General features: G+C 41.3%; 1 protein-coding gene across 1 annotated transcript in view; it reads right to left on the reverse strand.

Moving 5' to 3' along the window:
• The window catches only part of LOC124776611 (sterol regulatory element-binding protein cleavage-activating protein), a 263,862-nt gene that overhangs the window by 151,550 nt on the left and 88,145 nt on the right, over window positions 1-24,167 (reverse strand). The gene's annotated exons all lie outside the window — the stretch shown is intronic.

Below are 24,167 nucleotides of genomic sequence, written 5' to 3' on the forward strand. Positions count from 1 at the left end.
CCTGTTGAACCTGAAGCCAATGATGAAGATAAAGCAACAGTAGATGAGACTGTGGATTCTTCTGAAGAATTACGATAGAAATGGTAGGTTTACCCCATATAGTAATGATCAATAATATTATAAATTATGTAGCAAACTTACTCATGTTTTTTTTCTTATGGTTTTGTTTATTTGTAGATCCCCAAGACCAAATTCTTGTCCCACAACATCTGCCAGTGCGGTCTATGAAGTGGAGGAAGAAAGAAATGCCGTATTTGAATCCTTGTGAGAGCGAAATCCATCTTCCAGATTATGAAGAAGAGAAAGGAATTTTTGAATCTTTCTTGAAATACCTTCCTCTGACATTCTGGGAAGAACATGCACAACAAACCAATTTGTATTCAGTTCAAAAACGACAACACAAATCTGTTAACACCAGTGGAGCAGAAATGTTGCATTTAGCTGGAATACATGTTGTTATGGGAGTTCTGGGCTATGCACAAAGTAAGCTGTACTGGCAGCAAGATACTCAGGTTCCAGTTATTGCTAAGTGTATGACAAGAGACCGTTTCTATGAACTGAGAAATTATATGCATTTTGTGGATAACACAAGTGAACACAACGAGAAGCTTTGGAAGGTAAAACCTTTTCTTGATTGTGTGCAGAAAAAGTGTCTAACCCTTCCAAGATCACATCATCTTTCCATTGATGAATAGATGGTGCCATTTTCTGGTAAATGTGGCTTTGTGACTTACGTACCATCAAAATCTAATCCATTAGGTTTAAAATGCTTCATTCTGGCTGCACCTGATGGCCTTGTGTTGGACTTCATCTTTTATACTGGGTCAGGTACTGTGTCAGCTGAAGATATGAAAGAATATGGTCTCGGTGCAGCAGTTGTTAAGATGATGACAGAAAGTGTTCCTAGAGACAACCAGCATTGTGTATACACTGATAGATTTTTCACAAGTGTAAAATCTGTAGACATGTTGCTGGGAAGGAAAATTTATCAGACAGGTACAGCATGAAGAACAGATTGGGTCCAACAGTGAAGAAATTGAAAAATGACAGGCTGTTTAAATGGGTGGGAATGGGAAGAATGAGTTAGGGAAGATGATAAAATTTGTAGTATTAAGTGGAAAGACAATAAAAGTGTCCTAATACTCTCATCATGTGTTGGAAGCAGCCCTCCAACCACATGTAAGAAGTGGTCAAGAGAACCGAAGAAGAAGATAGATGTTCCTCAGCCAGCGGCAGTGAAGCTTTACAATGAAAACATGGGAGGTGTTGATCTCTGTGATATATTTTTGTCATATTACAGAAGCTACATTCGCACATCAAAATGGCCTGTAAGAATGTTTAATCATTTTATAGATCTCGTGATTGTCAATTGTTGGGTGATGTACCGCAGATGGTGCTCAGAAAATGAAATACCCAAACAAAGAAGGTTGTCACTGATGGATTACAAAATGCACATAGGCAAAGCTATGATTAATTACAAATATGTTGAGCCTGTAGCTAGAAGAAGAGGGTGCCCTTCTGTAGTCAATTCCTCTTATAGGTAAGATGTAGATGATGTACAAAATATGGATAGAAAGCCAAGAAGAGCTCTGTCACAACCAACTGCAGAAGTTATGTTTGACAATGTAGACCATTTACCAAAATTAGTTGAGGCAAAGAATGCCTCAAAATGCAGGAAACAAGGCTGCAGTTCCAAGACAAGGGTCATCTGCATCAAACGTGAAATGTATTTGTGTGTCATGAAAAATAATTGTTTTGCAGCCTATCACAAAAAGTAAAGATTCATTTATGGGCAATATCAAGTTATTATTTGGCAGAAATTGTTTCATGATTTTTTTTATTTTCTTTCATTTGCGGAGTATCAACAGTAACCTGTATTGGAAACACTGTATTTAAAAATACTGAAATTAAAATACTTATTTTCTGTGTAAATTAACATATGTAGTTAAGTTTACAACAAATAATTATTTGGTTGAAAAAAAAAGGATGTTTTTACTGAGGAAGAGAGAGAAAAATGTAATCAAAGACAAGTACATATCATGATAACTGTGACACAAGGTCCACACATATGGACCTCCATTTATGCCCAAGTGAATAACCAAGTTTTTTTTTTTCTTTGGCATATGTGTCATGCTTGTATACTAGTTTGTTGGAAAATATGAAAAGAAAAATTTCCTGTAAATGTTTTTCATCTCAGGAGTGAAGAAGTTATAACTATAACAGAGAAATTTGTCAAGTTTGTCGACATTGTCAACCAGGAGATATGCTATATGTTTTAATATTTTTTTTTATGTTAGGGACTGAAAACCCATTAAGTCAAATTACACATGCATGTACCAAATGCTCAAACCTGCAGTTCCTCTCATACTGACCAGGATTACTATCACAAAGACTCAGTCATCAGTATGGTATGGTAAAACTAAATTGTTTCACGATGATCCTCAGTTTGTGAGCTTTCAGTTCCTAACATAAATTTAAAACAAAAAAAGAAAAAATTCTGCACGTTTCATTTTGAGAGATTGTCACAACAGTTTTACCTCTAAAGTTACACAAATAAATGGGAAAAATTCAATACAACATAAGGATGTTATCTTATCCCAGTGTCTGAAGAAGAAATAGAAGAAATATGGTGTACAGCTGAAAATGATTTTAATGGGAGTAGCAATGCGTCACCAATACCTTTAAGTCACTGAACAAAAAATTCCTTCATCCATGAAATAGAGAGAAGAATTAAATGAAGTGGGAGAATTATGTGGTCCATCCAGAAAGTAACAAATGTTTTGAAATAAAAAATTAACAATAGGGGAAAACCAAATTTTATTATATCCGTTTTATAAATGGTATACTCTTAAGAGCCGGCCGTGGTGGCCGAGCGGTTCTAGGCGCTAGTCTGGAACCGCGCGACCGCTACGGTCGCAGGTTCGAATCCTGCCTCGGGCATGGATGTGTGTGATGTCCTTAGGTTAATTAGGTCTAAGTAGTTCTACGTTCTAGGGGACTGATGACCTCAGAAGTTAAGTCCCATAGTGCTCAGAGCCATTTGAACCATTATACTCTTAAGTTACTTTTCTACATAATCGCCATTCAAATTGTGCCACTGAGGCACAAGTTTTTCAATGCTTTTCAATATTGTCTCTGTAAAAATTGGCTGCCTGCAGTTTTACACCAACAAAAGCCTAATCACAGATCGCACCTCACAAATAGTGGGATTTTCTGCTGCAGCATACATTCCCAACATGTCGCACAAAGCAATGTAGCAGAAACACAGATCACACACTACTGCAGCCGGATACATTCTGGGAGTAGGAATGTTATAGCACCAAGATGGCGGCTGTAGCTCAGCCCACCACCACAATAGATCAAAATGTGTTACTTTCTAGATAGCCTTGGTATTATAGGATTATGGGGAAGTTATACTAAGGTCACCACCTAATAACTACATTTTTTCATTGCTTTATTTGGTTTTGGAATTAAATCCCATCACAGGAAATCCAGTGAACCTTTTCCCCTTCTAGTTTCTTACACATTCCCTTTCTTATACTTCTCTCAGAAAATTTTACAGGTACTCAGTGTAGAGGATGAGAATTCATCATTATTCTTTGGCATTTCAGTTCTCTATTGTGGATTACCAATTTTTTAAATTCTGTGTATGGTTCAGTCAAGCAGTACTTCATATACATATTATTAACACTTTTTCATGACATTTCATTTGTCCCATAAACATAAATGGTACAAAGTCAAAGGATGTAGTTACACTATTGTCATGAAACAGGTAAACACAACTTCAGAAAAACTATTAGTCTCAGCTGCTGATCAGACTGAAGATGCACTGGCATATCAAAATTGATTTACTATATAATCTTTTCTAAATACAAACTGAAGGTGCTGTAGAAAAAAAAATTTTGGGAGACTTCTGTTATCATCTCCATCAACTACTAACAACACATTAAAAACTTCTCCCTGAAATTTCTGGGAAGAAGTTGGATACTTCAGTAACTACTGAAAGACATACCACATTGGTGTCGTCGTCAGTTAAAATGGAGAACAAATCTGTACGTAAATTAGCTGCTGCATTCTTGTCTGAATATACACGGTGGATGGAAAGTTTCTTCCTTTGTTATTAATAGAACCACTTAAATTTAAAAAGTGTCAGAAACGAATTGTAAAAGGAATTCTGCGTGTAAATGGAACATATGGCTGCATAAAAGGAGTGTGAAAATAGCCTCAAATTTATTAGCAACGATTTTCACTGGTCATGCCTTGACTGTTTGCAGGATGAAAACAAAAAACTAACTTCCACAGTGAGTTCACAGGAAAAAATTATTAAAATGCTTCGTAGTCACACTGACACTTTAAAAGCACAATCAACAGTGTAATGCAAGAAAATTGTGACCTGAAATGTAGGAAAAAATGTTTTTGCAAAACAGCAGAGCTGACAGACAAAAAGAACCTCAAACTTGGACAGAAAGCTACAAACAACAAGGCTGCTGCATCTAAGGAAGAAACTCGTGTGGAAGTCGCGAGAACCAAAAATAAATACAAGTGGACAATTGTAACTTACAGTAAAAGAAATTTGAAATGTCACAGTAATGAAAAACAGTACAAAAACAATGAATTCCTTCTTATAGGTAATTAAGTACTAAATTTTATTGTATGTATGTACAACAAAATTTTATCAATGGTATGATGCTGTCTGTTAACATTAGCTGTTCTTTGTTTAAGGTGAAATTTTACCACAATTTGACGTGTCTCCTGTACCTGAATCAAATGATTTAATTATGTACGTTATGAAAGAAATACACCACAAATCACAAACACAGATGCTGTATGAACTTTATGCTAGTCTGTTTTACTTGATTAATCATAGTGAATACATTCCCATAGTTCTTTGTCTGTTGCTGGCAAGTGTTTTTATGATGGTGCACTACTAAGCAGAACATTTTCATAAATTTAATGAGCAGAACATTTTCATAAATTTAATGGCCCTGTACTTGGTAAGTTAATGAGAATTTGCCATTCAATTTTTTTTCCTTTTTCTTTTTCTTTTGTACATATTCTTAAGTCTTCAATTAATGAAAGGACAGAAAATAACTAGCCCTCTATTGTTTTGGCCACAACCTGTAAATTTTCAGATAATGTTAAGGAAAAACATTCTTACATGCATGATGAAGTTACCTGGTGACACAAACAGTCTGGATGTATCAGGCTTCACTGTCTTTAGCATCCTTACGTTGGCAGAAACAGCTGAAAATCAGTGATCCTAAGTGCAGGTCGAATGTATGTAAACTCGCGCAAAAGCAGCTGAAAGAATGAATTATTTCTGCCACTTAGGTCACATCCAATAAGATTTTTAAGGTATGTAAACCTCATGATAGCACAAATTATGGAAGTTCCTGGCAGATTAAAAATGTGTGCCGGACTTAGACTCGAGCACGGGACCTTTGCCTTTCACAGGCAAGTGCCCTACCAACTGAGCTACCCAAGCATGACTCATCACCCACCCTTACAGTTTTACTTCCGCCAGTAACTTGTCTCCTACCTTCCAAACTTCGCAGAAGCTCTCCTACAAAACTTGCAGAACTAGCACTCCTGCAAGAAAGCATGCTGGCGGAAGTAAAGCTGTGAGGATAGGCCGTGAGTCGTGCTCGGGTACCTCAGCTGGTAGAGCACTTGCTCTTGAAAGACAAAGGTCCCAAGTTCGAGTCTCTGTCCAGCATATAGTTTAAATCTGCCAGAAATTTTCATATTGCGCACACTCCGATATAGAGTGAAAATTTCATTCTGGAAAGATCCCCCAGACTTTCTCCAGGAGTGCTAGTTCTGCAAGTTTCGCAGGAAAGCTTCTGTAAAGTTTGGAAGGTAGGAGCCGAGGTACTGGCGGGAGTAAGGCTGTGAGGATGGGTAGTGAGTCATTCTTGGGTAGCTCAGTTAGTAGAGCACTTGCCTGCGAAAGGCAAAGGTCCCGATTTCAAGTCTGGGGCTGGCATACAGTTTTAATCTGCCAAGAAGTTTCATATAAGTGCATTCTCTGCTGCAGAGTGAAAATTTCATTCTGGAGCACAGATTATTTTTCCATGTCTCTGGAACTAAATGATTAATAAATTTTAACCAGATCGATGAAAAGAGACTATTGCAAAGTTTAATTTTCTTCAACTTAATTGATTTACACATTGCTTATTTAAATTAATTTTTAACTTTGTCTTTATACTGCTCAGTGATTATTTGCATTTTTCATCTCTTCTAAGTACGTCATTAAAAATGGGATGAAAACATGAATATGTTGATTATTAGAGACAAAACATTCACTGACACTTCCGCCACAATGCCAGGCATCTTTCAGTATTCACTGCCCTCAGGATGATGAGATTTCACCGAACTAGCACGGTCTACTAACGTTGTCTCTGTTCACACCATCTGGCCACAGTAGCTTCACAAAGTTGTCAAACAAAGTGGTAGTCATGAAGTTGTTCACTATTTCTCCAGACCTATGAATTTTAAGAACAACAACAATAACAACAACAACATTTGCAACATCGGTGGTTTCATCTATGGATAACCCAGAGCTTTTGGCCGATAAAACTAATTTGTATTTTGTTGAGAACCTCCTTGTAGAACACAGATAAACAGTTCTTTCCCAATGTAGATTCACCTGGAACTGGATGTGTTGTGTACTTCTCCAATAACTGTCTGAACTGTGGATCTTCAGGATTCTCCAATATGATGCTGGAAGAGAGACTCATCTCATCCAAGTCCTTGAAAAATGATTGTGTGGTTGAAGATTGACCTGCCTGCTCAAATAACAGCATTTGTCTGCTGTCCTATTCAACATGTCCCCATTAAAGGTGAAGAACTTCTCTCTAAAATCACAAATAAAATCTCGCAACTTCATGCTGTTGGAGAAGTTTACTTTCAGCATGTTGAACTGGACTGAATTTGTACTCTGAACAGTGTGACCACATGTGCATTGTTTATTACGTTGAAAGCCGTTTTTGTTGGCTTGAAGAGCGTTTTGTTGACTCTACACAACAATGTCATCTCAGCAAACAGACTAATGCATTACATCGACTGTCTACTGTAGTCTTGATAAATATACACAGTAACTGTTGTGTTTATATTTGTGACAATATCACCTGAAACATTGTCACGTGAGCAATAATATTCTGTTGTTATTGTTGTGTCCTTAAAGATATGACAAATATATGCATTTTTGGCAAAAGTTGGTCAACATATGAGCTATTACTAAAGAAGAGGGAAATATTACTGCACTAATTGCCTGGATTTGTGTATAAACTGTTGTGAAATTCATGATAAAGCTCACGGAAAAATTATGCCTTTCATTAAAATCCGGCCACATGTATAACACAGTCATCTAAAATGTGGTGCATTGTGATTTGTATACCACAAGCACCACACATTGGAGGGTCCTCTTGCTGGGGGACCGATGACCGTAGCAGTCTGGCCCCTTCAATCCCACAAACCAACCAACCTCTTGCTGGAGGACAAAGCATTGCATCATAGGGCTACATCCTATGCGAAGACGAGTGAGAAGGACCTCACTTCGTTTGTGTGGCTACTGGAGTGTGTCATAGCCGGTCTACTTAATTTATTAAGCATAACTTATTGCCTGTCACTTCCAGCCACTCATCTTCCTATCCACGCACAACTCTGTACCTTAACAGCAAGGTGATAGCATGTACGGAAATGGCACACTGAACTATCTGACTACCATGCCACACCTCCTTGGTTACTACATCTGCAATTTTATTTCCCATTAGTACTCACATTCCCTCGTATCCAGCATAAGACACTTCCTTCCCCAGCCTCTGAAGGTGGATGAGGGCATCCTGGATGTCTTGTGTTACTGTACCTGCTGGGTACATGTATTGCAGAGAGCGAAGGGCACTCAAGGAGTTGAAACAAGTGAAACAGCAGTTGCAACACATCTTATCTGCTCCAGTGCCCTTGAGATCATGTGTAATTCCCCACTGAACTCAGCAAATTGTCACAGTAACAACTTGTTGAGTACACAATAAGAGAAAACAACAATGCAGAAAAGGGACTCCATCTGCTTACCCTCATCTGTGAATGCAGCTATATTGTTGCAGTGCTCATTTAAAATATGGTAATATCTTGTATTAATAAATTATGGAGGAGTGCAGTCTCTTCTGTACCTCACCAAATCTGAAACTGCTTGGGCCTCTGCAACAACCAGGTGGCAGTCAGTTCGAGCCCTAGATTAGGGTTTGTACTTGCCCTACACCAAGTGACTCCATCTTGTGCTTCACACAGATCCCAAATAGCCTTGTTGCTCTTAGACGATTTTAGAAAAAATCTTGTGGAAGAAGATGAGCATGTGAATTCAGAAAAGCGAGGCACAGCATGAGGGATTGCCGCCATGTAGCGCGTGGCTGTTCCCCAGCCTCAGCACACAGACTGCGTATGGGGCTGGTCCTGTAAGTGCCTACAGCCAGCCTGATACACTCATGGCAAATAGCATTAATGACCATCAAGAAAGAAGGTCCCGTTGATCTGTACATTGTGCACCTATAGTCTAGATCTGACCTCACAAAAGCCTTTAAAAAGAACTGGAACAGCCATGCCCAGTCCATTCCCGAACACCTGTAGCTAAGGTGACTACTTTCAGAGTCCTTGCCTTCAGGTCCTTTATGGGAGGTAACTGCTGTATCTCTTGCTGTCTTCCACAGCACAGTCGCCATCTACACAGCGAGATGGCTCCACCATCTCCTCCAAAGAGATGGGGAATGTGGTATCTGCATTGCAACCCAGCTACACACCACACAACAGATTACTGGGAGTTGCTGACCTGTTAAGACACCTGCAATTCAACCAAAGCTCATCTTACTTCTGATACTCTGTGCAGTATGTGAGTATGCAACATCTGCCAGATACAGCTGGCATTAGCACACTTCTGTGAGCTACATGATACTGGACAGCTGAGCAGCCTTCACGGGACACCATCCAGCATCTTGCCAGTCAGTGCAAGTTCCAGTCTCAATGCTCGACATCAGACATGCAGGAGTATCATCTTGTTCATAACTGTAGGAGTATATTACAGACTGCAGTGCTGCCAGTCAGAGCCTAAGACACTCTGGTGCAGCCTATACAGAATCTGCCTGCAGCAGTGTTTCTTTACGCTAACTGAAAGACTGTGTACTCTGCATGTACCTTTCAGAACTGTGATTATATTAGTGACAAACTCTCATCAGCTCAGGATGACCTTTTTGTTGCCTCCATTCAAAACTGTTTCAGTTGCTATACAGAACCAAATGCCCCTGTACACACTCTGTGTGAGTAGTACAGTTCTTGGCTACCTGGGCACATTTCTCTTCTTGTAGTGTGCCTCATCCGCAACACAATACTAAAATAACCATAACAGTTTTTAATTAAAACTGAGGTCCAGGAACGTCACTAAATCTTTAAAAGGTAGACTGATACCCCTCAAACACACATCAGGTATATTAGAAATACAGCAAGAAAGATTAAAATTCATGCACGTGCACACGCACATGCGTGCCCCCCCCCATACACACACACACACACACACACACACACACACACAAACACACACACACACAGACGAGAGATAGAGAGAGAGAGAGAGAGAGAGAGAGAGAGAGAGAGAGAGAAGCGCGGGGGGGGGGGGGGGGGGGGGGGGTAAAAACTGCCTTGGCAGCCCACTTCTCCAGTCACTATTGCAATGCTGGAGGAGGAACAAAAACATGCAAAATCAAACACAAATAAGGAGCATTGTATAAGAATTTTACCACAGACTTTAATCTGTTCATGGCTATGGCACAGTGAGTAACACTTACAATACACCTCTGGGGAATACAATTCTACTGCTCAAAACTATTTGACAGCACATCACCAACTTGGTACCTAAAAAAATGTTTTGATAAGAAGGTGCAAACGAATATGAATTGGTGGCCATAAAAGCCCCACGAGTGGAGTTGTCCAGGAATATCATGACCAATTACCCCTTTACAATGCTATCCTTTACTACTTTAAGTGTCTCATTTCCTAATCTAATTCCCTCAGCATCACCCGATTTAATTTGACTACATTCCATTATCCTTGTTTTGCTTTTGTTGATGTTCATCTTATATCCTCCTTTCAAGACACTGTCCATTCCGTTCAACTGCTCTTCCAAGTCCTTTGCTGTCTCTGACAGAATTACAATGTCATCGGCGAACCTCAAAGTTTTTATTTCTTCTCCATGGATTTCAATACCTACTCCGAATTTTTCTTTTGTTTCCTTTACTGCTTGCTCAATATACAGATTGAATAACATCGGGGAGAGGCTACAACCCTGTCTCACTCCTTTCCCAACCACTGCTTCCCTTTCATGCCCCTCGACTCTTATAACTGCCATCTGGTTTCTGTACAAATTGTAAATAGCCTTTCGCTCTCTGTATTGGACCCCTGCCACCTTCAGAATTTGAAAGAGAGTATTCCAGACAACATTGCCAAAAGCTTTCTCCAAGTCTACAAATGCTAGAAATGTAGGTTTGCCTTTCCTTAATCTGTCTTCTAAGATAAGTCATAGGGTCATTATTGCCTGATATGTTCCAACATTTCTACAGAATCCAAACTGATCTCCCCCAAGGTCGGCTTCTACCAGTTTTTCCATTCGCTTGTAAAGAATTCGTGTTAGTTTTTTGCAGGGGTGATTTATTAAAATGATAGTTCGGTAATTTTCACACCTGCCAACACGTGCTTTCTTTGGGATTGGAATTAGTATATTCTTCTTGAAGTCTGAGGGTATTTCACCTGTCTCATACATATTCCTCACCAGATGGTAGAGTTTTGTCAGGACTGGATCTCCCACGACTATCAGTAATTCTAATGGAATGTTGTCTACTCCTGGGGCCTTGTTTCGACTCAGGTCTTTCAGTGCTCTGTCAAACTCTTCCCGCAGTATCGTATCTCCCATTTCATCTTCATCTACATCCTCTTCCATTTCCATAATATTGTCCTCAAGTATATCGTCCTTGTATAGACCCTCTGTATACTCCTTCCACCTTTCTGCCTTCCCTTCTTTGCTTAGAACTGGGTTTCCATCTGAGCTCTTGATGTTCATACAAGTGGTTCTCTTTTCTCCAAAGGTCTCTTTAATTTTCCTGTAGGCAATATCTATCTAACCCCTAGTGAGATAAGCCTCTACATCCTTACATTTGTCCTCTAGCCATCCCTGCTCAGCCATTTTGCACTTCCTGTTGATCTCATTCTTGAGATAGTTGCATTCCTTTTTGTCTGCTCCATTTATTGCAGTTTTATATTTCCTCCTTTCATCAATTAAATTCAATACCTCTTCTGTCACCCAAGGATTTCTACTAGCCTTCATCTTTTTAACTAGTTGATCCTCTGCTGCCTTCACTATTTCATCTCTCAAAGCTTTTTCTACTACTTCTTCTACTATATTTCTTTCCCTCGTTCTTGTCAATCATTCCCTAATGCTCTCTCTGAAATTGAATACAACTTCTGGTTCTTTCAGTTTATCCAGGACCCATCTCCTTAAATTTCCCCCTTTTTGCAGTTTCTTCAGTTTTAATCTACAGTTCATAACCAATAGATTGTGGTCAGAGTCCACATCTGCCCCTGGAAATGTCTTAAAATTTAAAACCTGGTTCCTAAATCTCTATCTAACCATTATATAATCTATCTGAAACCTTCCAGTGTCTCCAGGCCTCTTCCATGTATACAATCGTCTTTCACGTTCCTTAAACCAAGTGTTAGCTATGGTTAAGATATGCTCTGTGCAAAATTCTACCAGGCGGTTTCCTCTTTCATTCCTTACCCCCATTCCATATTCACCTACTAGTTTTCCTTCTTTTCCTTTCCCTACTATTGAAATCCAATCCCCCATGACTATTAAATTTTCATCTCACTTCACTATCTGAATAATTTCTTTTATCTCATCATACATTTCATCAATCTCTTCGTCATCTGCAGATCTAGTTGGCATATAAACGTGTACTACTGCGGTAGGCTTGGGCTTCGTGTCTATCTTGGCCACAATAATACGTTTTTATTCATTATTAAACCTACTCCAGCTTTACCCCTATTTGATTTTGCATTTAAAACCCTGTATTCACCTGACCAGAATTCTTGTTCCTCCTGCCACCGAACTTCACTAATTCCTGCTGTATCTCGCTTTAACCTATCCATTTCCCTTTTTAAAATTTATGGCGGTACTCTATTTTTATTCAAATTAAATCAACTTCCCTGTTACATGAGGAGCTAGAAGAAATGCACACCCTGGTATAATTGTTGTCTGACTAGTGTTTGGTTTATTTTGTATCTGTACCTCTCTTTCTCCCAGGGAAACACAGCTTTTCTCCTGAACCAAAAGGTAACAGCATCCACAGCTCTGAAAACTGGTACGTTATTTTTTTACAAGCATCCCTTGCTACAGTATCTACTTCCTAATTTACGTGCATTTGCTGGTGATCTGTGAAGGGTATCTTGTGTGTTCTACACAGTTTTTCCATGTACATTTGCCTAATGTTCTGAAAGGCACTTAGGAAACTGGAGTAAATGAGAAAATTCTTGTATCAATAAAACTTTGATTACATTTAATCTGTTCTAGTGCCTTTAGAACATCATTAAACTCTGCATCACTTGGAAACCAAATTCTAAGTATCAATATCATCAATACCAATCTGATATCATATTAGCTTCAATCCAATGTTAAAATATTCCAATCTGTCACATCAAGATTGGTATGTTGAGCCATAACTTGGAACCCAAACGAGTCACCTGAGCTTTTATAAATGAATTTTGCAGCCAATGAATCAAATGCTCTCCTCATGGGAGTAATTCAAGATTTTAAAATAGGGTGGTCATGTGAACCATGCACAATATAATCATGACCCATAAATTCTCAAACTAAAGCTCTGTAAAATCTCAATAGGGTGGACATTCTTGCCCCTATAGGCCTGTCACTATGCAATTTTTAAATGTTTACCCTTTTTAGAGCTCTAGTCTTGAGATATTTCACATACAGTAACCAAAGGTGTTTCATTAAAGATGAGGCTTAAAACTTATTAGGAAGCTGCAAATAGAGCACCAGAGACATAATTTGAGTTGACCATTCATGAAATGCATATGCAGAAAAACAGAACAGATGTATTTTTCTGAGATAAATTTAAGGCCTCTGAGTTCTGTTGAGAATTGCTGTCTTCTTAATATTAACTGCAGCAGTTGTCCCAAGACAAGAGGATGAGAACAAACTCTCATGATTATTGAGAGAAACACTGGAATGTAAGATAGGGCTCCTGCCTGCAGACACTACGTGGTTAATGCCTACTGCCAAAAGGAACATTCAATAGGCACCTTTGCACCTTTCAAGCATGTCTGTGTGGTCACCAACTGTAAACCTATAACACTACTGATAAAAGAAGGTTCAAACTACAGTAATTCTGTTGATGTACGAGTAGACAATAAGCCACCGCAGTAATTATATGGGGGAAAGAAAATTACACCAGACAGTAACTACTGCACCACACATACATTGGAATCTGCTTCCAATGTTCAAGCCTTCACCTTCCTCTACAATTTTCATCCCAGGTCATTTCGTGTCAAATCAACACACTGATTAAGTTTGACATACTCAAATTTTGATGAATCTTTGTGTACCTAGCATCCCAACACAGTTATGGATGAAAACCATAATTTTTTTCATGATTTAATTAAAAATTTATTAAGCCTTGAATTTTCAAATTTTCATTAAAAAATGCTGCACTCTGGAGTAGAAAGATGCCATTTTCTCCAAAACCAGATGAGATACAGACCTGCAAAATGTGTTATTTTAAAAGTTCTTTACATGGGCTTTCATTTGGTATGTAAAATGATGGCATTTAAAAATTAATTTAAAAAATTAAATAAATTTTAAATTTTAATTTTCTAAAAAAGCATTATTTTAAAAATTTTGAAAACCACAAAATTTCCTTGCACTATACTCTTACATCTCAAAGTTTCATTTCGGGATCATCCTGAGAATACATGGTGCAAAATTTTCAAGTTTCATCCAACTTAACATTAAAAAATTTACTTACTACATGATATTAAGAAACAGCTGTATTTATCACAATTTCTTATAAAGTGGAATTAACTGCAAAGGCTCTGCTGGTTTTGATCATGTCATTTTCAGGCATATTTAGCCTGTGGGGTCACTAGGTTCACCTTACATAGAACATCCACCACACACATCCACATAACAACCAGTTTCTCCGGGTATGCAAGGAGAACATGGACAAAGAAATGTCACCTTTTGTTCTTCTTTTTCTTGTTGTTGTTCTTCTTCTACTTCATCTTTCCTCAAAATGTATTTAAGCCACCTGTTGTAGTTGTACACTGTAGTTATGTTATCTGTTTATACCTGTCAATGACAGTGTTTCTTGGGATTTGGTTGTCAACTACTGCTGTAATGAACATTGAGCATATGAGAATACCTTAGATACAGATTTCTGTCTTATCTGAAACTACAGGAGTGAGTGCACGAAACATTTGCGTCCTTGGAATTGTTAATCCTTTGCTGAAGTGATTGTTTAGCAATGTGGCTGTCTCTATATATATTCATCCTGAGTTACAAATGTAAAATGTACTCCAAAGATGTTTTCCACTGCCCAGATGAAAAGCTGCCAAGGTGTAAGAATTTGATGTTGCAAACTTTCTTGTGCTGCCAACTTCTTGACAGTGCCATCAATTCCATCGCACGTCCCTTTTCCATGAGCTGTTGCTAAAAGATGCCATTCAGCCTCCATACCGAAATCAGCTTGACGAAACACTGATTTAAAAAGTTTTTCTTGTTTTTTTACTGAACAGCAATGACTTAAGGAAAGTAGTATATTTTGTTTAGGTTCAAAGTGCTTTCTCAAGAATTCAATGAGCTTTTTCTGGAAGCAGTAGACAGCCACTAGGTACGCACAGACAGTCTGAAACAACGACGTAACCAAGATGCTCTGTTCCTGTTTCTCCTTTATAGTACGCAACAAATGGGTGAAAGTGGCTTGCTGACTTGTTCAATGATAGCTCTGGACCTCATCCTACATCAGAAATGATTAGTTCTCTGAAAAGTCACTGTACACCGCAAACTGTGAATCTTGTAGGCTTTCTCTAATGTGTTTCGAACATGAACTTCATTGTTTGGCAATAAAATCGTGATGGGCCAAGATGTGACAGAATAATGCAAAATAAATTGATGAACTCTGTAGTTGATTTATGTAATGTTTCCATTTTACACCTGTCCACAGAAATCCACTGTCAGAAGGTGACGCTGTCTATCAGTTTTTCTTCGAATGCATTCTGCAGTATGGTCTCCGTTTGCTTATTCCCAGAGCATGAATTATAGTATCCCAATGGACAATCTACTGATGATGGATTGCACAAAATCTTTGCAGGACAATGTTTATAAGTCTGTATTTCTCCACTTGTTACTGAATTCAACCTTGCATTTTCAATCATAAGTTTCAAATTTTGGTGAATTGCACATACAACCACCATGTGTCTATAGCAGGGGCGGGTAGAATACAGTTTTTAGGCCTTCCGTAATATGTGTTGAAAGTTATTAAAATCAAATAGAAAGACTGTAGGACTTAAAAAAAAATGTCAATTTATGTCTGAATATACTTTGAAATTTCGGACAGAAATTTAAAAAATGTGTGTCCAAAAGGCAAATATAGGTACACATAAACAACTCGTGACATTCTGCAGTGACACTGTGAGCTACTGTTCACACATGACCCCACAAATTTTATGATGTAGTTGTGCAATTTACGATATGGCATCATCTGTCTCACCTGACGTGATTCGGGCATGCGTTAATGGAGTAGATTTACTCCTTATATGACCTGATCCCATGTTGATCCCACAATGAAACTTCCAGAGGTGTAAGAGTATAGTGCAGGGAAATTTTGTGATTTTTTTCAAAACTAAAAAAAATTGATTTTAAACACCATCATGCTGCATACCAAATGAAAGCCCACCTAAAGAGCTTTAAAGTGACACATTTTGCAGATCTGTATCTCATCTGATTCCGGAGAAAATGGCAATTTATTACTCCATGATATAGCAATTATTAATAAAAATTTGAAATTTCAAGGCTTATTAAATTTTTAATGAAATCACGATCAAACATTTTTATGGTTTTATTCATAACTATGTAGGGACACTAGGTACACCAAGTTTGATCAAAATCTAAGAGGTAAAGGTAAATTTTCGTTCGAAATTGTGTGAATTTGACAAGGAACGATCCTCCCCCACACCTCCCTCCATTAGCAGATTCCTTGGTGTCTCACAGGATGTGTCTTATCAACATCTGTTCTTTTCCCACTTGCGCCTACCGTATTTACTCGAATCTAAGCCGCACTCGAATCTAAACCGCACCTGAAAAATGATACTCGAAATAAAGGAAAAAAAATTTCCCGAATCTAAGCCGCACCTGAAATTTGAGACTCGAAATTCAAGGGGAGAGAAAAGTTTTAGGCTGCACGTCCAAATCAAATCAAAGTTGGTCCATTGTAATATGAGACACAATTTAGGTCGAATGAATGACGATACAGCTACAGTAGTTTGGTTCGAGTCGTAAGCTTAGCATGCGGGGAAGACGCATGCTTAGCATGCGTCAGGCGCTCCGTCCATATTTATACGGGTACCCTTCCTTTTTCGCGTGCTTCGTCTGGTTTGAATCTATTGCTTATTTTGCTTCGATCTGATAAGTGCCGTTTTCTTTGTTATAGATGTTTACGTCACTCTAAGCTGAAAATGCATTACTGTACTGTGTCATGCATTGTTTGTCGCATTCTGATAGTGCGTGTTTACAGACTGTCGCCGCTCGCGGCATGGCTTGCTTTTGTGCGCGCTAGTGCCGCTAACAATTAAAAAAAAAAAAAAAAAAAAAGAGAGAGGAATCGTCTCATTAGCAAAACAATGGCAAGAGACTGATATTTGTTGTTACTTACACTGTTGCTTTCTTTGACAATGATTAACAAGAACCAAATAATAGACTGCGTATGGTAGAACATGTTCTGAACGAGAGTTAGGCAAAAATTTTTCTCCGTTTGAAAATCTTTGCGGCCGCTTCTTTAGTACATCAAATTCTGCACAGAAATTAGAGTCATCTTAGATTTGAAAATCTAGTCAGTTGCCGTGCTTCATTTCTGACTGTGTCACTTAATACGAATATAAACATGATACGTATATTCTTCCGCATTTGCTGTTGTCTCACTCTAGTTTCGTAGTTTATTAGGCAGGCAGGATTTAAATGAGATAGCAACAAACACGAAAGAAAACATGGCAAAATGTTTATATTCATATTATTCTTATGGTGAAGAGAATACTGCATGTGATTCACAATTGATAAAAGTTCCTATTAGCAACCATCTCTTGTCACAGGTAGGAAAAATTTCAGAACGTAGAGTTGGCCATATTGACAAACATCCCAAACAGTCTTGCCAGTCGGATTTTCGTAGTACATTGAAATTCTGCTACATTCGAAGATGAACAATACGGAGTTTGTATTTACTTCGTTGGATAATGTATGAAAATGCAGTGGTCGAAAGTCGGGGCGGAGAAAAAAAAGCTCATCTTCCACCTTTTTTTAAAAAAAAATTATTTACTGACACAGGGGTTTTGGCGCCAGTATTTATCTTTGTGCCTACAAACCATGCCTGTGTAGCGCTACATATATTCGACGGCAGAAGTTAGTTGTGGTGGGCGGCGGCACCTACCGACATTTTTCAGAACTTCCGCTTGCTTTGCACTCGATTCTAAGCCGCAGACGGTTTTTTGGATTACAAAAACCGGAAAAAAAGTGCGGCTTGGATTCGAGTAAATATGGTAAATGTGACACACTCTCCATACCAATAAGAAAATTTGAAACTACACATTAAAATCAATATAATAATGAAAATACCCATCACGAATCCAAAATCCTTTTTGCCTCTTTCATGGTATCTACTGCCACAACATGCAACTTATCCTGCTGGTAATTCGGTGATCTTTCTCTTTCTTGTTGTTCTTTATTCTTCCTTTGCTCTAATCTCACCAGTCCTTCACAACTCACCCTTCCTGATGCCTCTTCCTAATCTCCCCCTCCTTCTTCCTGTGTGTGTGTGTGTGTGTGTGTGTGTGTGAGTGTGTGAGAGAGAGAGAGAGAGAGAGAGAGAGAGAGAGAGAGAGAGAGAGAGAGAGACTGACTGACTTCAAATTTTTGTTTATCCAGCCACTCACAATATACTAACTGGGGGTCTTTACTAATTCCAGAACTAATACAAAATGTGATGTGTTCCATTTATGATATAATTTTTATAATGTCTTCTGAAACTGTCGACTGAATTTTTCTTTCCTTCAAGTGTAATGTGCTACTGATTACAATAGGATGCATGATCAAAGAGTAACGGGAATTTTTTTTAAATTTTGTGGGCTTTATACATTCAATTTTCAAAACTTTTTTTTATCCTGTTGATACACACATTCCTGATGTATATTTGCATTTTCAGTTGTTTTGAATATTAAGTTTATCATTGACAGTCAAAAATGTTAAATGTGTTTTTGAGTACTTGGCGAATTTTTACTTATGAAAATGATGACTCAAGAATTTACAATAAATTTTGCTTGAAAACTTTAATCAAGCGCAGCACCACATTCGAAATGTTGACTGCAGCTTTTGGTAAATCTGCTAGTAAGACAAGGGTTTACGAATGGTATAAACACTTCAAGGAGGGTTGATTGGTTGGTTGGTTGTTTGAGGTTAAAGGGACCAAACAGCAAGGTCATCAGTCCCTTGTTTCAAATAGACTCCATTCTACTAACGGGACATCTCAGTATAGTCAGAAAAATAAAACGGATAAAGGGGAAACGTAAAAGGGCAGTCACGTTGTCATTAGTAAAAACAAATGAGGGAAGTTGGCAAGAGAACAAACCCAACACTATGCTGAAACAGCATAGGCAAGACCACCTGTGACTTAAAAGGTACAACTGCTATAATGCAGAAAGTACGTATGGGAATAGAAAAACTAACCAAGCCTTAAAAAGAAGGGGTAAAAACAGAGTAAAAGGGAAAGAAAAGAGGATTCCGGTCAGGGAGGTGAATCGGGAATCTCTGAACACTGCCTACAGTGGGAGACACCCAAACACTCACCGCCCTGCCCAACACCAGAGGGAGATTAAAAACTTTAAAACTGAGAATAAAAACCACTCTCCCGGAGGAAACCTAGAACCAGAGAGACCATCCGGGAATCGTCAGCCAACATCAAAGGTAAAGTGTTGGGGAGTCTGTACTTAGCACGCAGAGCCAAAAGAAGGGGGCATTCAACCAAAATGTGGGCCACTGACTGGAAGGCTCCACAACCACATAGCGGGGGTGGCTCATCACGCAAAAGGAAACCATGGGTCAGCCTGGTATGGCCAATGCGGATACGACACAGTGTGGTCGAGTCCTTGCGGGAGAGGCTAAAGGAAGAACGCCATGGGCCTGTATTCACCTTAATGGCACGAAGTTTATTAGACAGTGGAGTAGCCTCCCAAGAATTGGCCCATGACTGTGCAAAGTGGGATTTGATGTGAAGCCGTAAATCCGCTGCAGGAGGGGTTACAGAAAACGGGGGGTAAGTAACTGCTCCCCCAGCCAAACGATCAGCGAGCTCATTACCCGGGATACCCACATGGCCCGGGACCCATAGGAAGTCAATGGAACAAGCAGCACGGTGAAGATCAGCGAGATGGTCATGGATGGCAGAGACCAAGGGATGGCGCGAAAAACACCGGTCAATAGCAAGAAGGCCACTCATCGAGTCCGTACATAACAAAACGCGGTTGTGTTGGGATTGTTTAATAAAGGTAAGGGCCCGGGAAATTGCCATCAATTCCGCAGTAAACACCCCACATGAGGGTGGCAGTAGATGATTTTCCGTTCCAACAAAGGACGTGAAGGCATACCCAACATGATCAGCAGATTTAGAGCCATCAGTGTAAAAAACAACAGCATCCCGAAACTCCCATAAAATTTGGCGGAAAAAGGAACGGAACACCACCGGGGGGATGGAATCTTTCGGACCGCTGCGGAGATTCATCCGAATTCGAGGCCGAGGAACTAACCAAGGAGGGGTGGAGGGGAGGGAGCGAGGAACACAGGACAAAGAAGGAAGCCGAAAATCACGGGTAAGAGACGCAAGGCGCAGCCCAACCGGTAAACCCGCCCGAGGGCGGGAGTCAGGCGGGCGACGTCCATGGTCTGGGAATAGGATAGAATAGGAAGGATGAGCGGGAGAAGAACGGATAGTAAGGGCATAAGACACCAGAAGCTGGGACCGCCGAACAGAAAGGGGGGGGATCCGAGCTTCAACCAGGAGACTATCAACAGGGCTAGTAGGGAAGGCACCGGTGGCCAAACGGACACCACGATGGTGGACTGGATCCAGCACGTGCAGCGTGGAAGGAGCAGCTGAACCATAAACTTGACAACCATAGTCCAAACGTGACAGAACTAGAGCACGATAAAGACGGAGGAGGAGGGAACGGTCCGCACCCCAGGAGGAGTGGGCAAGGAAGCGAAGGACATTGAGTTTACGGAAACATCCTACCTTCAGGAGTCTGATATGGGGCAGCCAAGTGAGCTTGTTGTCGAAAAGAAGACCTAGGAAACGAAACTGTGGAACCACAGGCAATCTTTGTGCAGCGAGATAGAGCTCTGGATCAGGGTGGACCGTAGTACGGCGACAGAAGTGGACCACCCGCGATTTTAAAGGAGAGAATTGAAACCCGTGGGAGAGGGTCCATGCAGAGGCACGCCGTATAGCCACCTGGAGCTGCCGTTCTGCAGATGGCATCGAGGAGGAACTAACCCAAATGCAGAAATCATCCACATACAGGGCAGGGGCGACCAAGGGACCGACAGAGGCCACTAGTCCATCGATAGCAATGAGGAAAAGAAGGACACTCAAGACAGAACCCTGTGGGATGCCCGTCTCCTGGGTCCGTGGAGAACTGAAAGCAGTACCAACTCGAACTCTGAATGACCGATGGATCAGGAACTGGCGGATAAAAATCGGGAGTGGGCCCCGAAGACCCCACTGATGAAGGGTTAGTAAGATGTGATGGCGCCAGGCCGTGTCATAGGCCTTGCGAAGGTCAAAAAACACTGCAACCAAATGGCGGCGCTGGGAAAAAGCCTGCCGAACTGCGGATTCCAAGCGAAGCAAATGATCGATTGGAGATCGTCCCTCTCGAAAGCCACACTGGTAAGGGGACAATAGATCCCGAGATTCGAGGACCCAAGTGAGCCGACGGGCGACCAGCCGTTCAAGTAACTTACAACCAACATTGGTCAAACTAATTGGCCGATAGCTGTCAACAGATAGGGGGTTCTGACCAGGCTTAAGGACAGGAACCACAATACTATCCCTCCACTGAGAAGGGAAGTCACCCTGGAGCCAGATACGGTTAAACACCCGAAGAAGATGGTGCCGTTGTGGAGCACTGAGATGTTGAAGCAGCTGGTTATGAATGGAATCTGGGCCAGGAGCCGTATCATGAGAAGCAGATAGAGCAGAAAGAAATTCCCATTCAGTGAAAGGTTCATTGTAAGATTCTGACTCACAAGTGGTGAAACGTAAGGTGACAGCTTCAGCCTGCTGTTTTTGATGAAGGAAAGCAGCTGGATAGGAGGCCGACGCTGATGCCACTGCAAAATGGGTCGCAAGATGTTCTGCGAGAACTAATGGGTCCGTACAAATGCCATCTGGGAGATGAAGGCCTGGGAGGGTGGACTGCCGATGGCAACCTTGGAGAGAGCGAAGTGTAGCCCATACCCGTGACAGAGGGACAGTGGAACCAAGGGAAGAAACGAATCGTTCCCAACATATCCGCTTGCTCTGTTTGATTAAATAACGGGCTTTAGCGCGAAGGCGCTTAAAGGTAGAAAGGCTGGCTACAGATGGGTGCCTCTTAAAGTGTTGCAAAGCTCGACGGCGATCACGGATGGCAATGGCAATGGCCGTACTCCACCACGGGACTTGCCGACGACGAAATTGTCCAGATGAGCGCGGGACAGCAAGGTTAGCAGCGCGAACAATCGCGTCAGACACGTCACGTAGGACGTCATCAATACAACCCGACAAAGAGGGAGAAAACTCGACCTGTGCAGTATATAGAGGCCAATCGGCGCGGTGGAAAGACCAACGAGGTAACCTCTCCATCGGGGAGCGGGAAGGGAGCGTGATAATCAACGGGAAATGGTCACTATCACAAAGGTCGTCGTGTGGTGACCAGTGTAATGAAGGGAGGAGAGAGGGAGAAGAAAGAGAAAGATCAATGGCAGAAAAGGTACCATGACCAGCACTGAAATGAGTAGGGGAGCCATCATTAAGAAGGCACAGGTCGTGGTCTGCAATAAATTGGTCGATAAGAAGACCTCGTCTAGATGGAAAGGCACTGCCCCACAAAGGATGATGAGCATTAAAATCCCCAAGGAGGAGGAAGGGAGGAGGAAGTTGCTGAAGAAGGGTGGTTAAGGCAGCAGGTGTAAGAGTCCTGTCAGGAGGGAGATAAAGATTGCATACTGTGACTGCAGAGTCTAAGTGGACCCTAACAGCAACCGCTTCCAATGTAGTTTGGAGAGGAATCCACGTGCTAGCAATGTCTGTACGGACCAATGTACAAACGCCACCAGAAGCCCGCAAGGGTCCGACCCGATTTCGACAGAAAACACGGAACCCACGGAGGGTCGGTGAGTGAGCATCAGTAAAATGAGATTCCTGGAGAACCACACAAGCTGCTGAGTAGGACGAAAGAAGGGATTTCAATTCCGGAAGGTGACGATAGTAGCCATTACAATTCCATTGGAGAACCACAGAACGATGGTTTAAATGAGGGCTGAACACGCTAAATCCAGTCATACCGCCGGGTCCCCACCCGTCACCGACAAGGAGGGGGCGACATCCATAAACGACAGGTCAGAATCCGGTTGTGAAGCCAGGGAAGGGACCTCCGGTGACACCAGAGGCTCTTTGTCCCGGGACTTATGTTTCTTCTTCTTTTCAGGCTGAGATCGAGGAGGGCTGTGTGGCATAATGGAGCCAGCTGCAGCAAGATCAGGAACAGAAAGAGACCGGGCGACCTGGGGGCCGATAGACCGCGGCTCTCGCGGTCGCCGCGCTGCAGCAGACCTTTGACCTGGAAGGTGCCGGGAAGGGGCATCCCGGGAGAGGCGCCCTTGACCGGCAGACGCCGAAGGAGTGGGACACTTCTCCGGCTGGGGAGGGGGAGCGGCGCCCAGAGGAGAAGGTGTGGGAGCCGCAGGGGAGGGGGGAAGGAGAGGGGTCCGGGACGGGGGTAAGGAAGGGGGAGGAAGGGATGAAGATGTAACCACGGCGTAACTAGATGTCATGGACACAGGGTGCAATCGTGCATATTTCTTACGGGCCTCTGTGTAGCTTAAACGATCAAGAGACTTATACTCCTGTATCTTTTTTTCTTTCTTATAAACTGGGCAATCTGCTGAACGTGGAGAATGACTACCATGACAATTTACACATACAGGAGGGGGAACACAGGGACTCCCCTCATGGAGTGGACGTCCACAGTCACCACAGAGAGGGTCCTGGGAACAGCGAGAAGACATGTGGCCAAAACGCAAGCACTTAAAACACCGCATAGGAGGTGGGATGTACGGCTTCACATCACAGCGATAGACCATAATCTTAACTTTCTCAGGAAGGGTATCCCCTTCAAAGGCCAGGATAAAGGCACCAGTATCAATACGATTATCTTTAGGACCCTTCTGAACACGCCGAACAAAGTGAACACCCCGCCGTCCGAGATTGTCCCGAAGTTCCTCATCAGTTTGAAGGATGAAGTCTCTGTGAAAAATCACACCTTGTACCATATTTGGAGACTGGTGAGGGGTAATGGACACGGGAATTGTGCCAAGATGGGTACAGGCACGAAGGGCCGCAGATTGGGCAGCCGAAGCAGTTTTTATCAGTAATGAACCCGACCGCATCTTGCTCAGGGAGTCCACTTCGCCGAACTTGTCTTCAATGTGTTCCACAAAGAATAAAGGTTTGACACTGGTGAAAGTATCTCCATCAGTCCTGGTGCAAACTAGATAACGGGGGAAAGGTTTTGCCCCTAGACGACGGGCCTGA

This window comes from Schistocerca piceifrons, chromosome 2, assembly GCF_021461385.2.
Source record: "Schistocerca piceifrons isolate TAMUIC-IGC-003096 chromosome 2, iqSchPice1.1, whole genome shotgun sequence".
NCBI classification, from domain to species: domain Eukaryota; kingdom Metazoa; phylum Arthropoda; class Insecta; order Orthoptera; family Acrididae; genus Schistocerca; species Schistocerca piceifrons.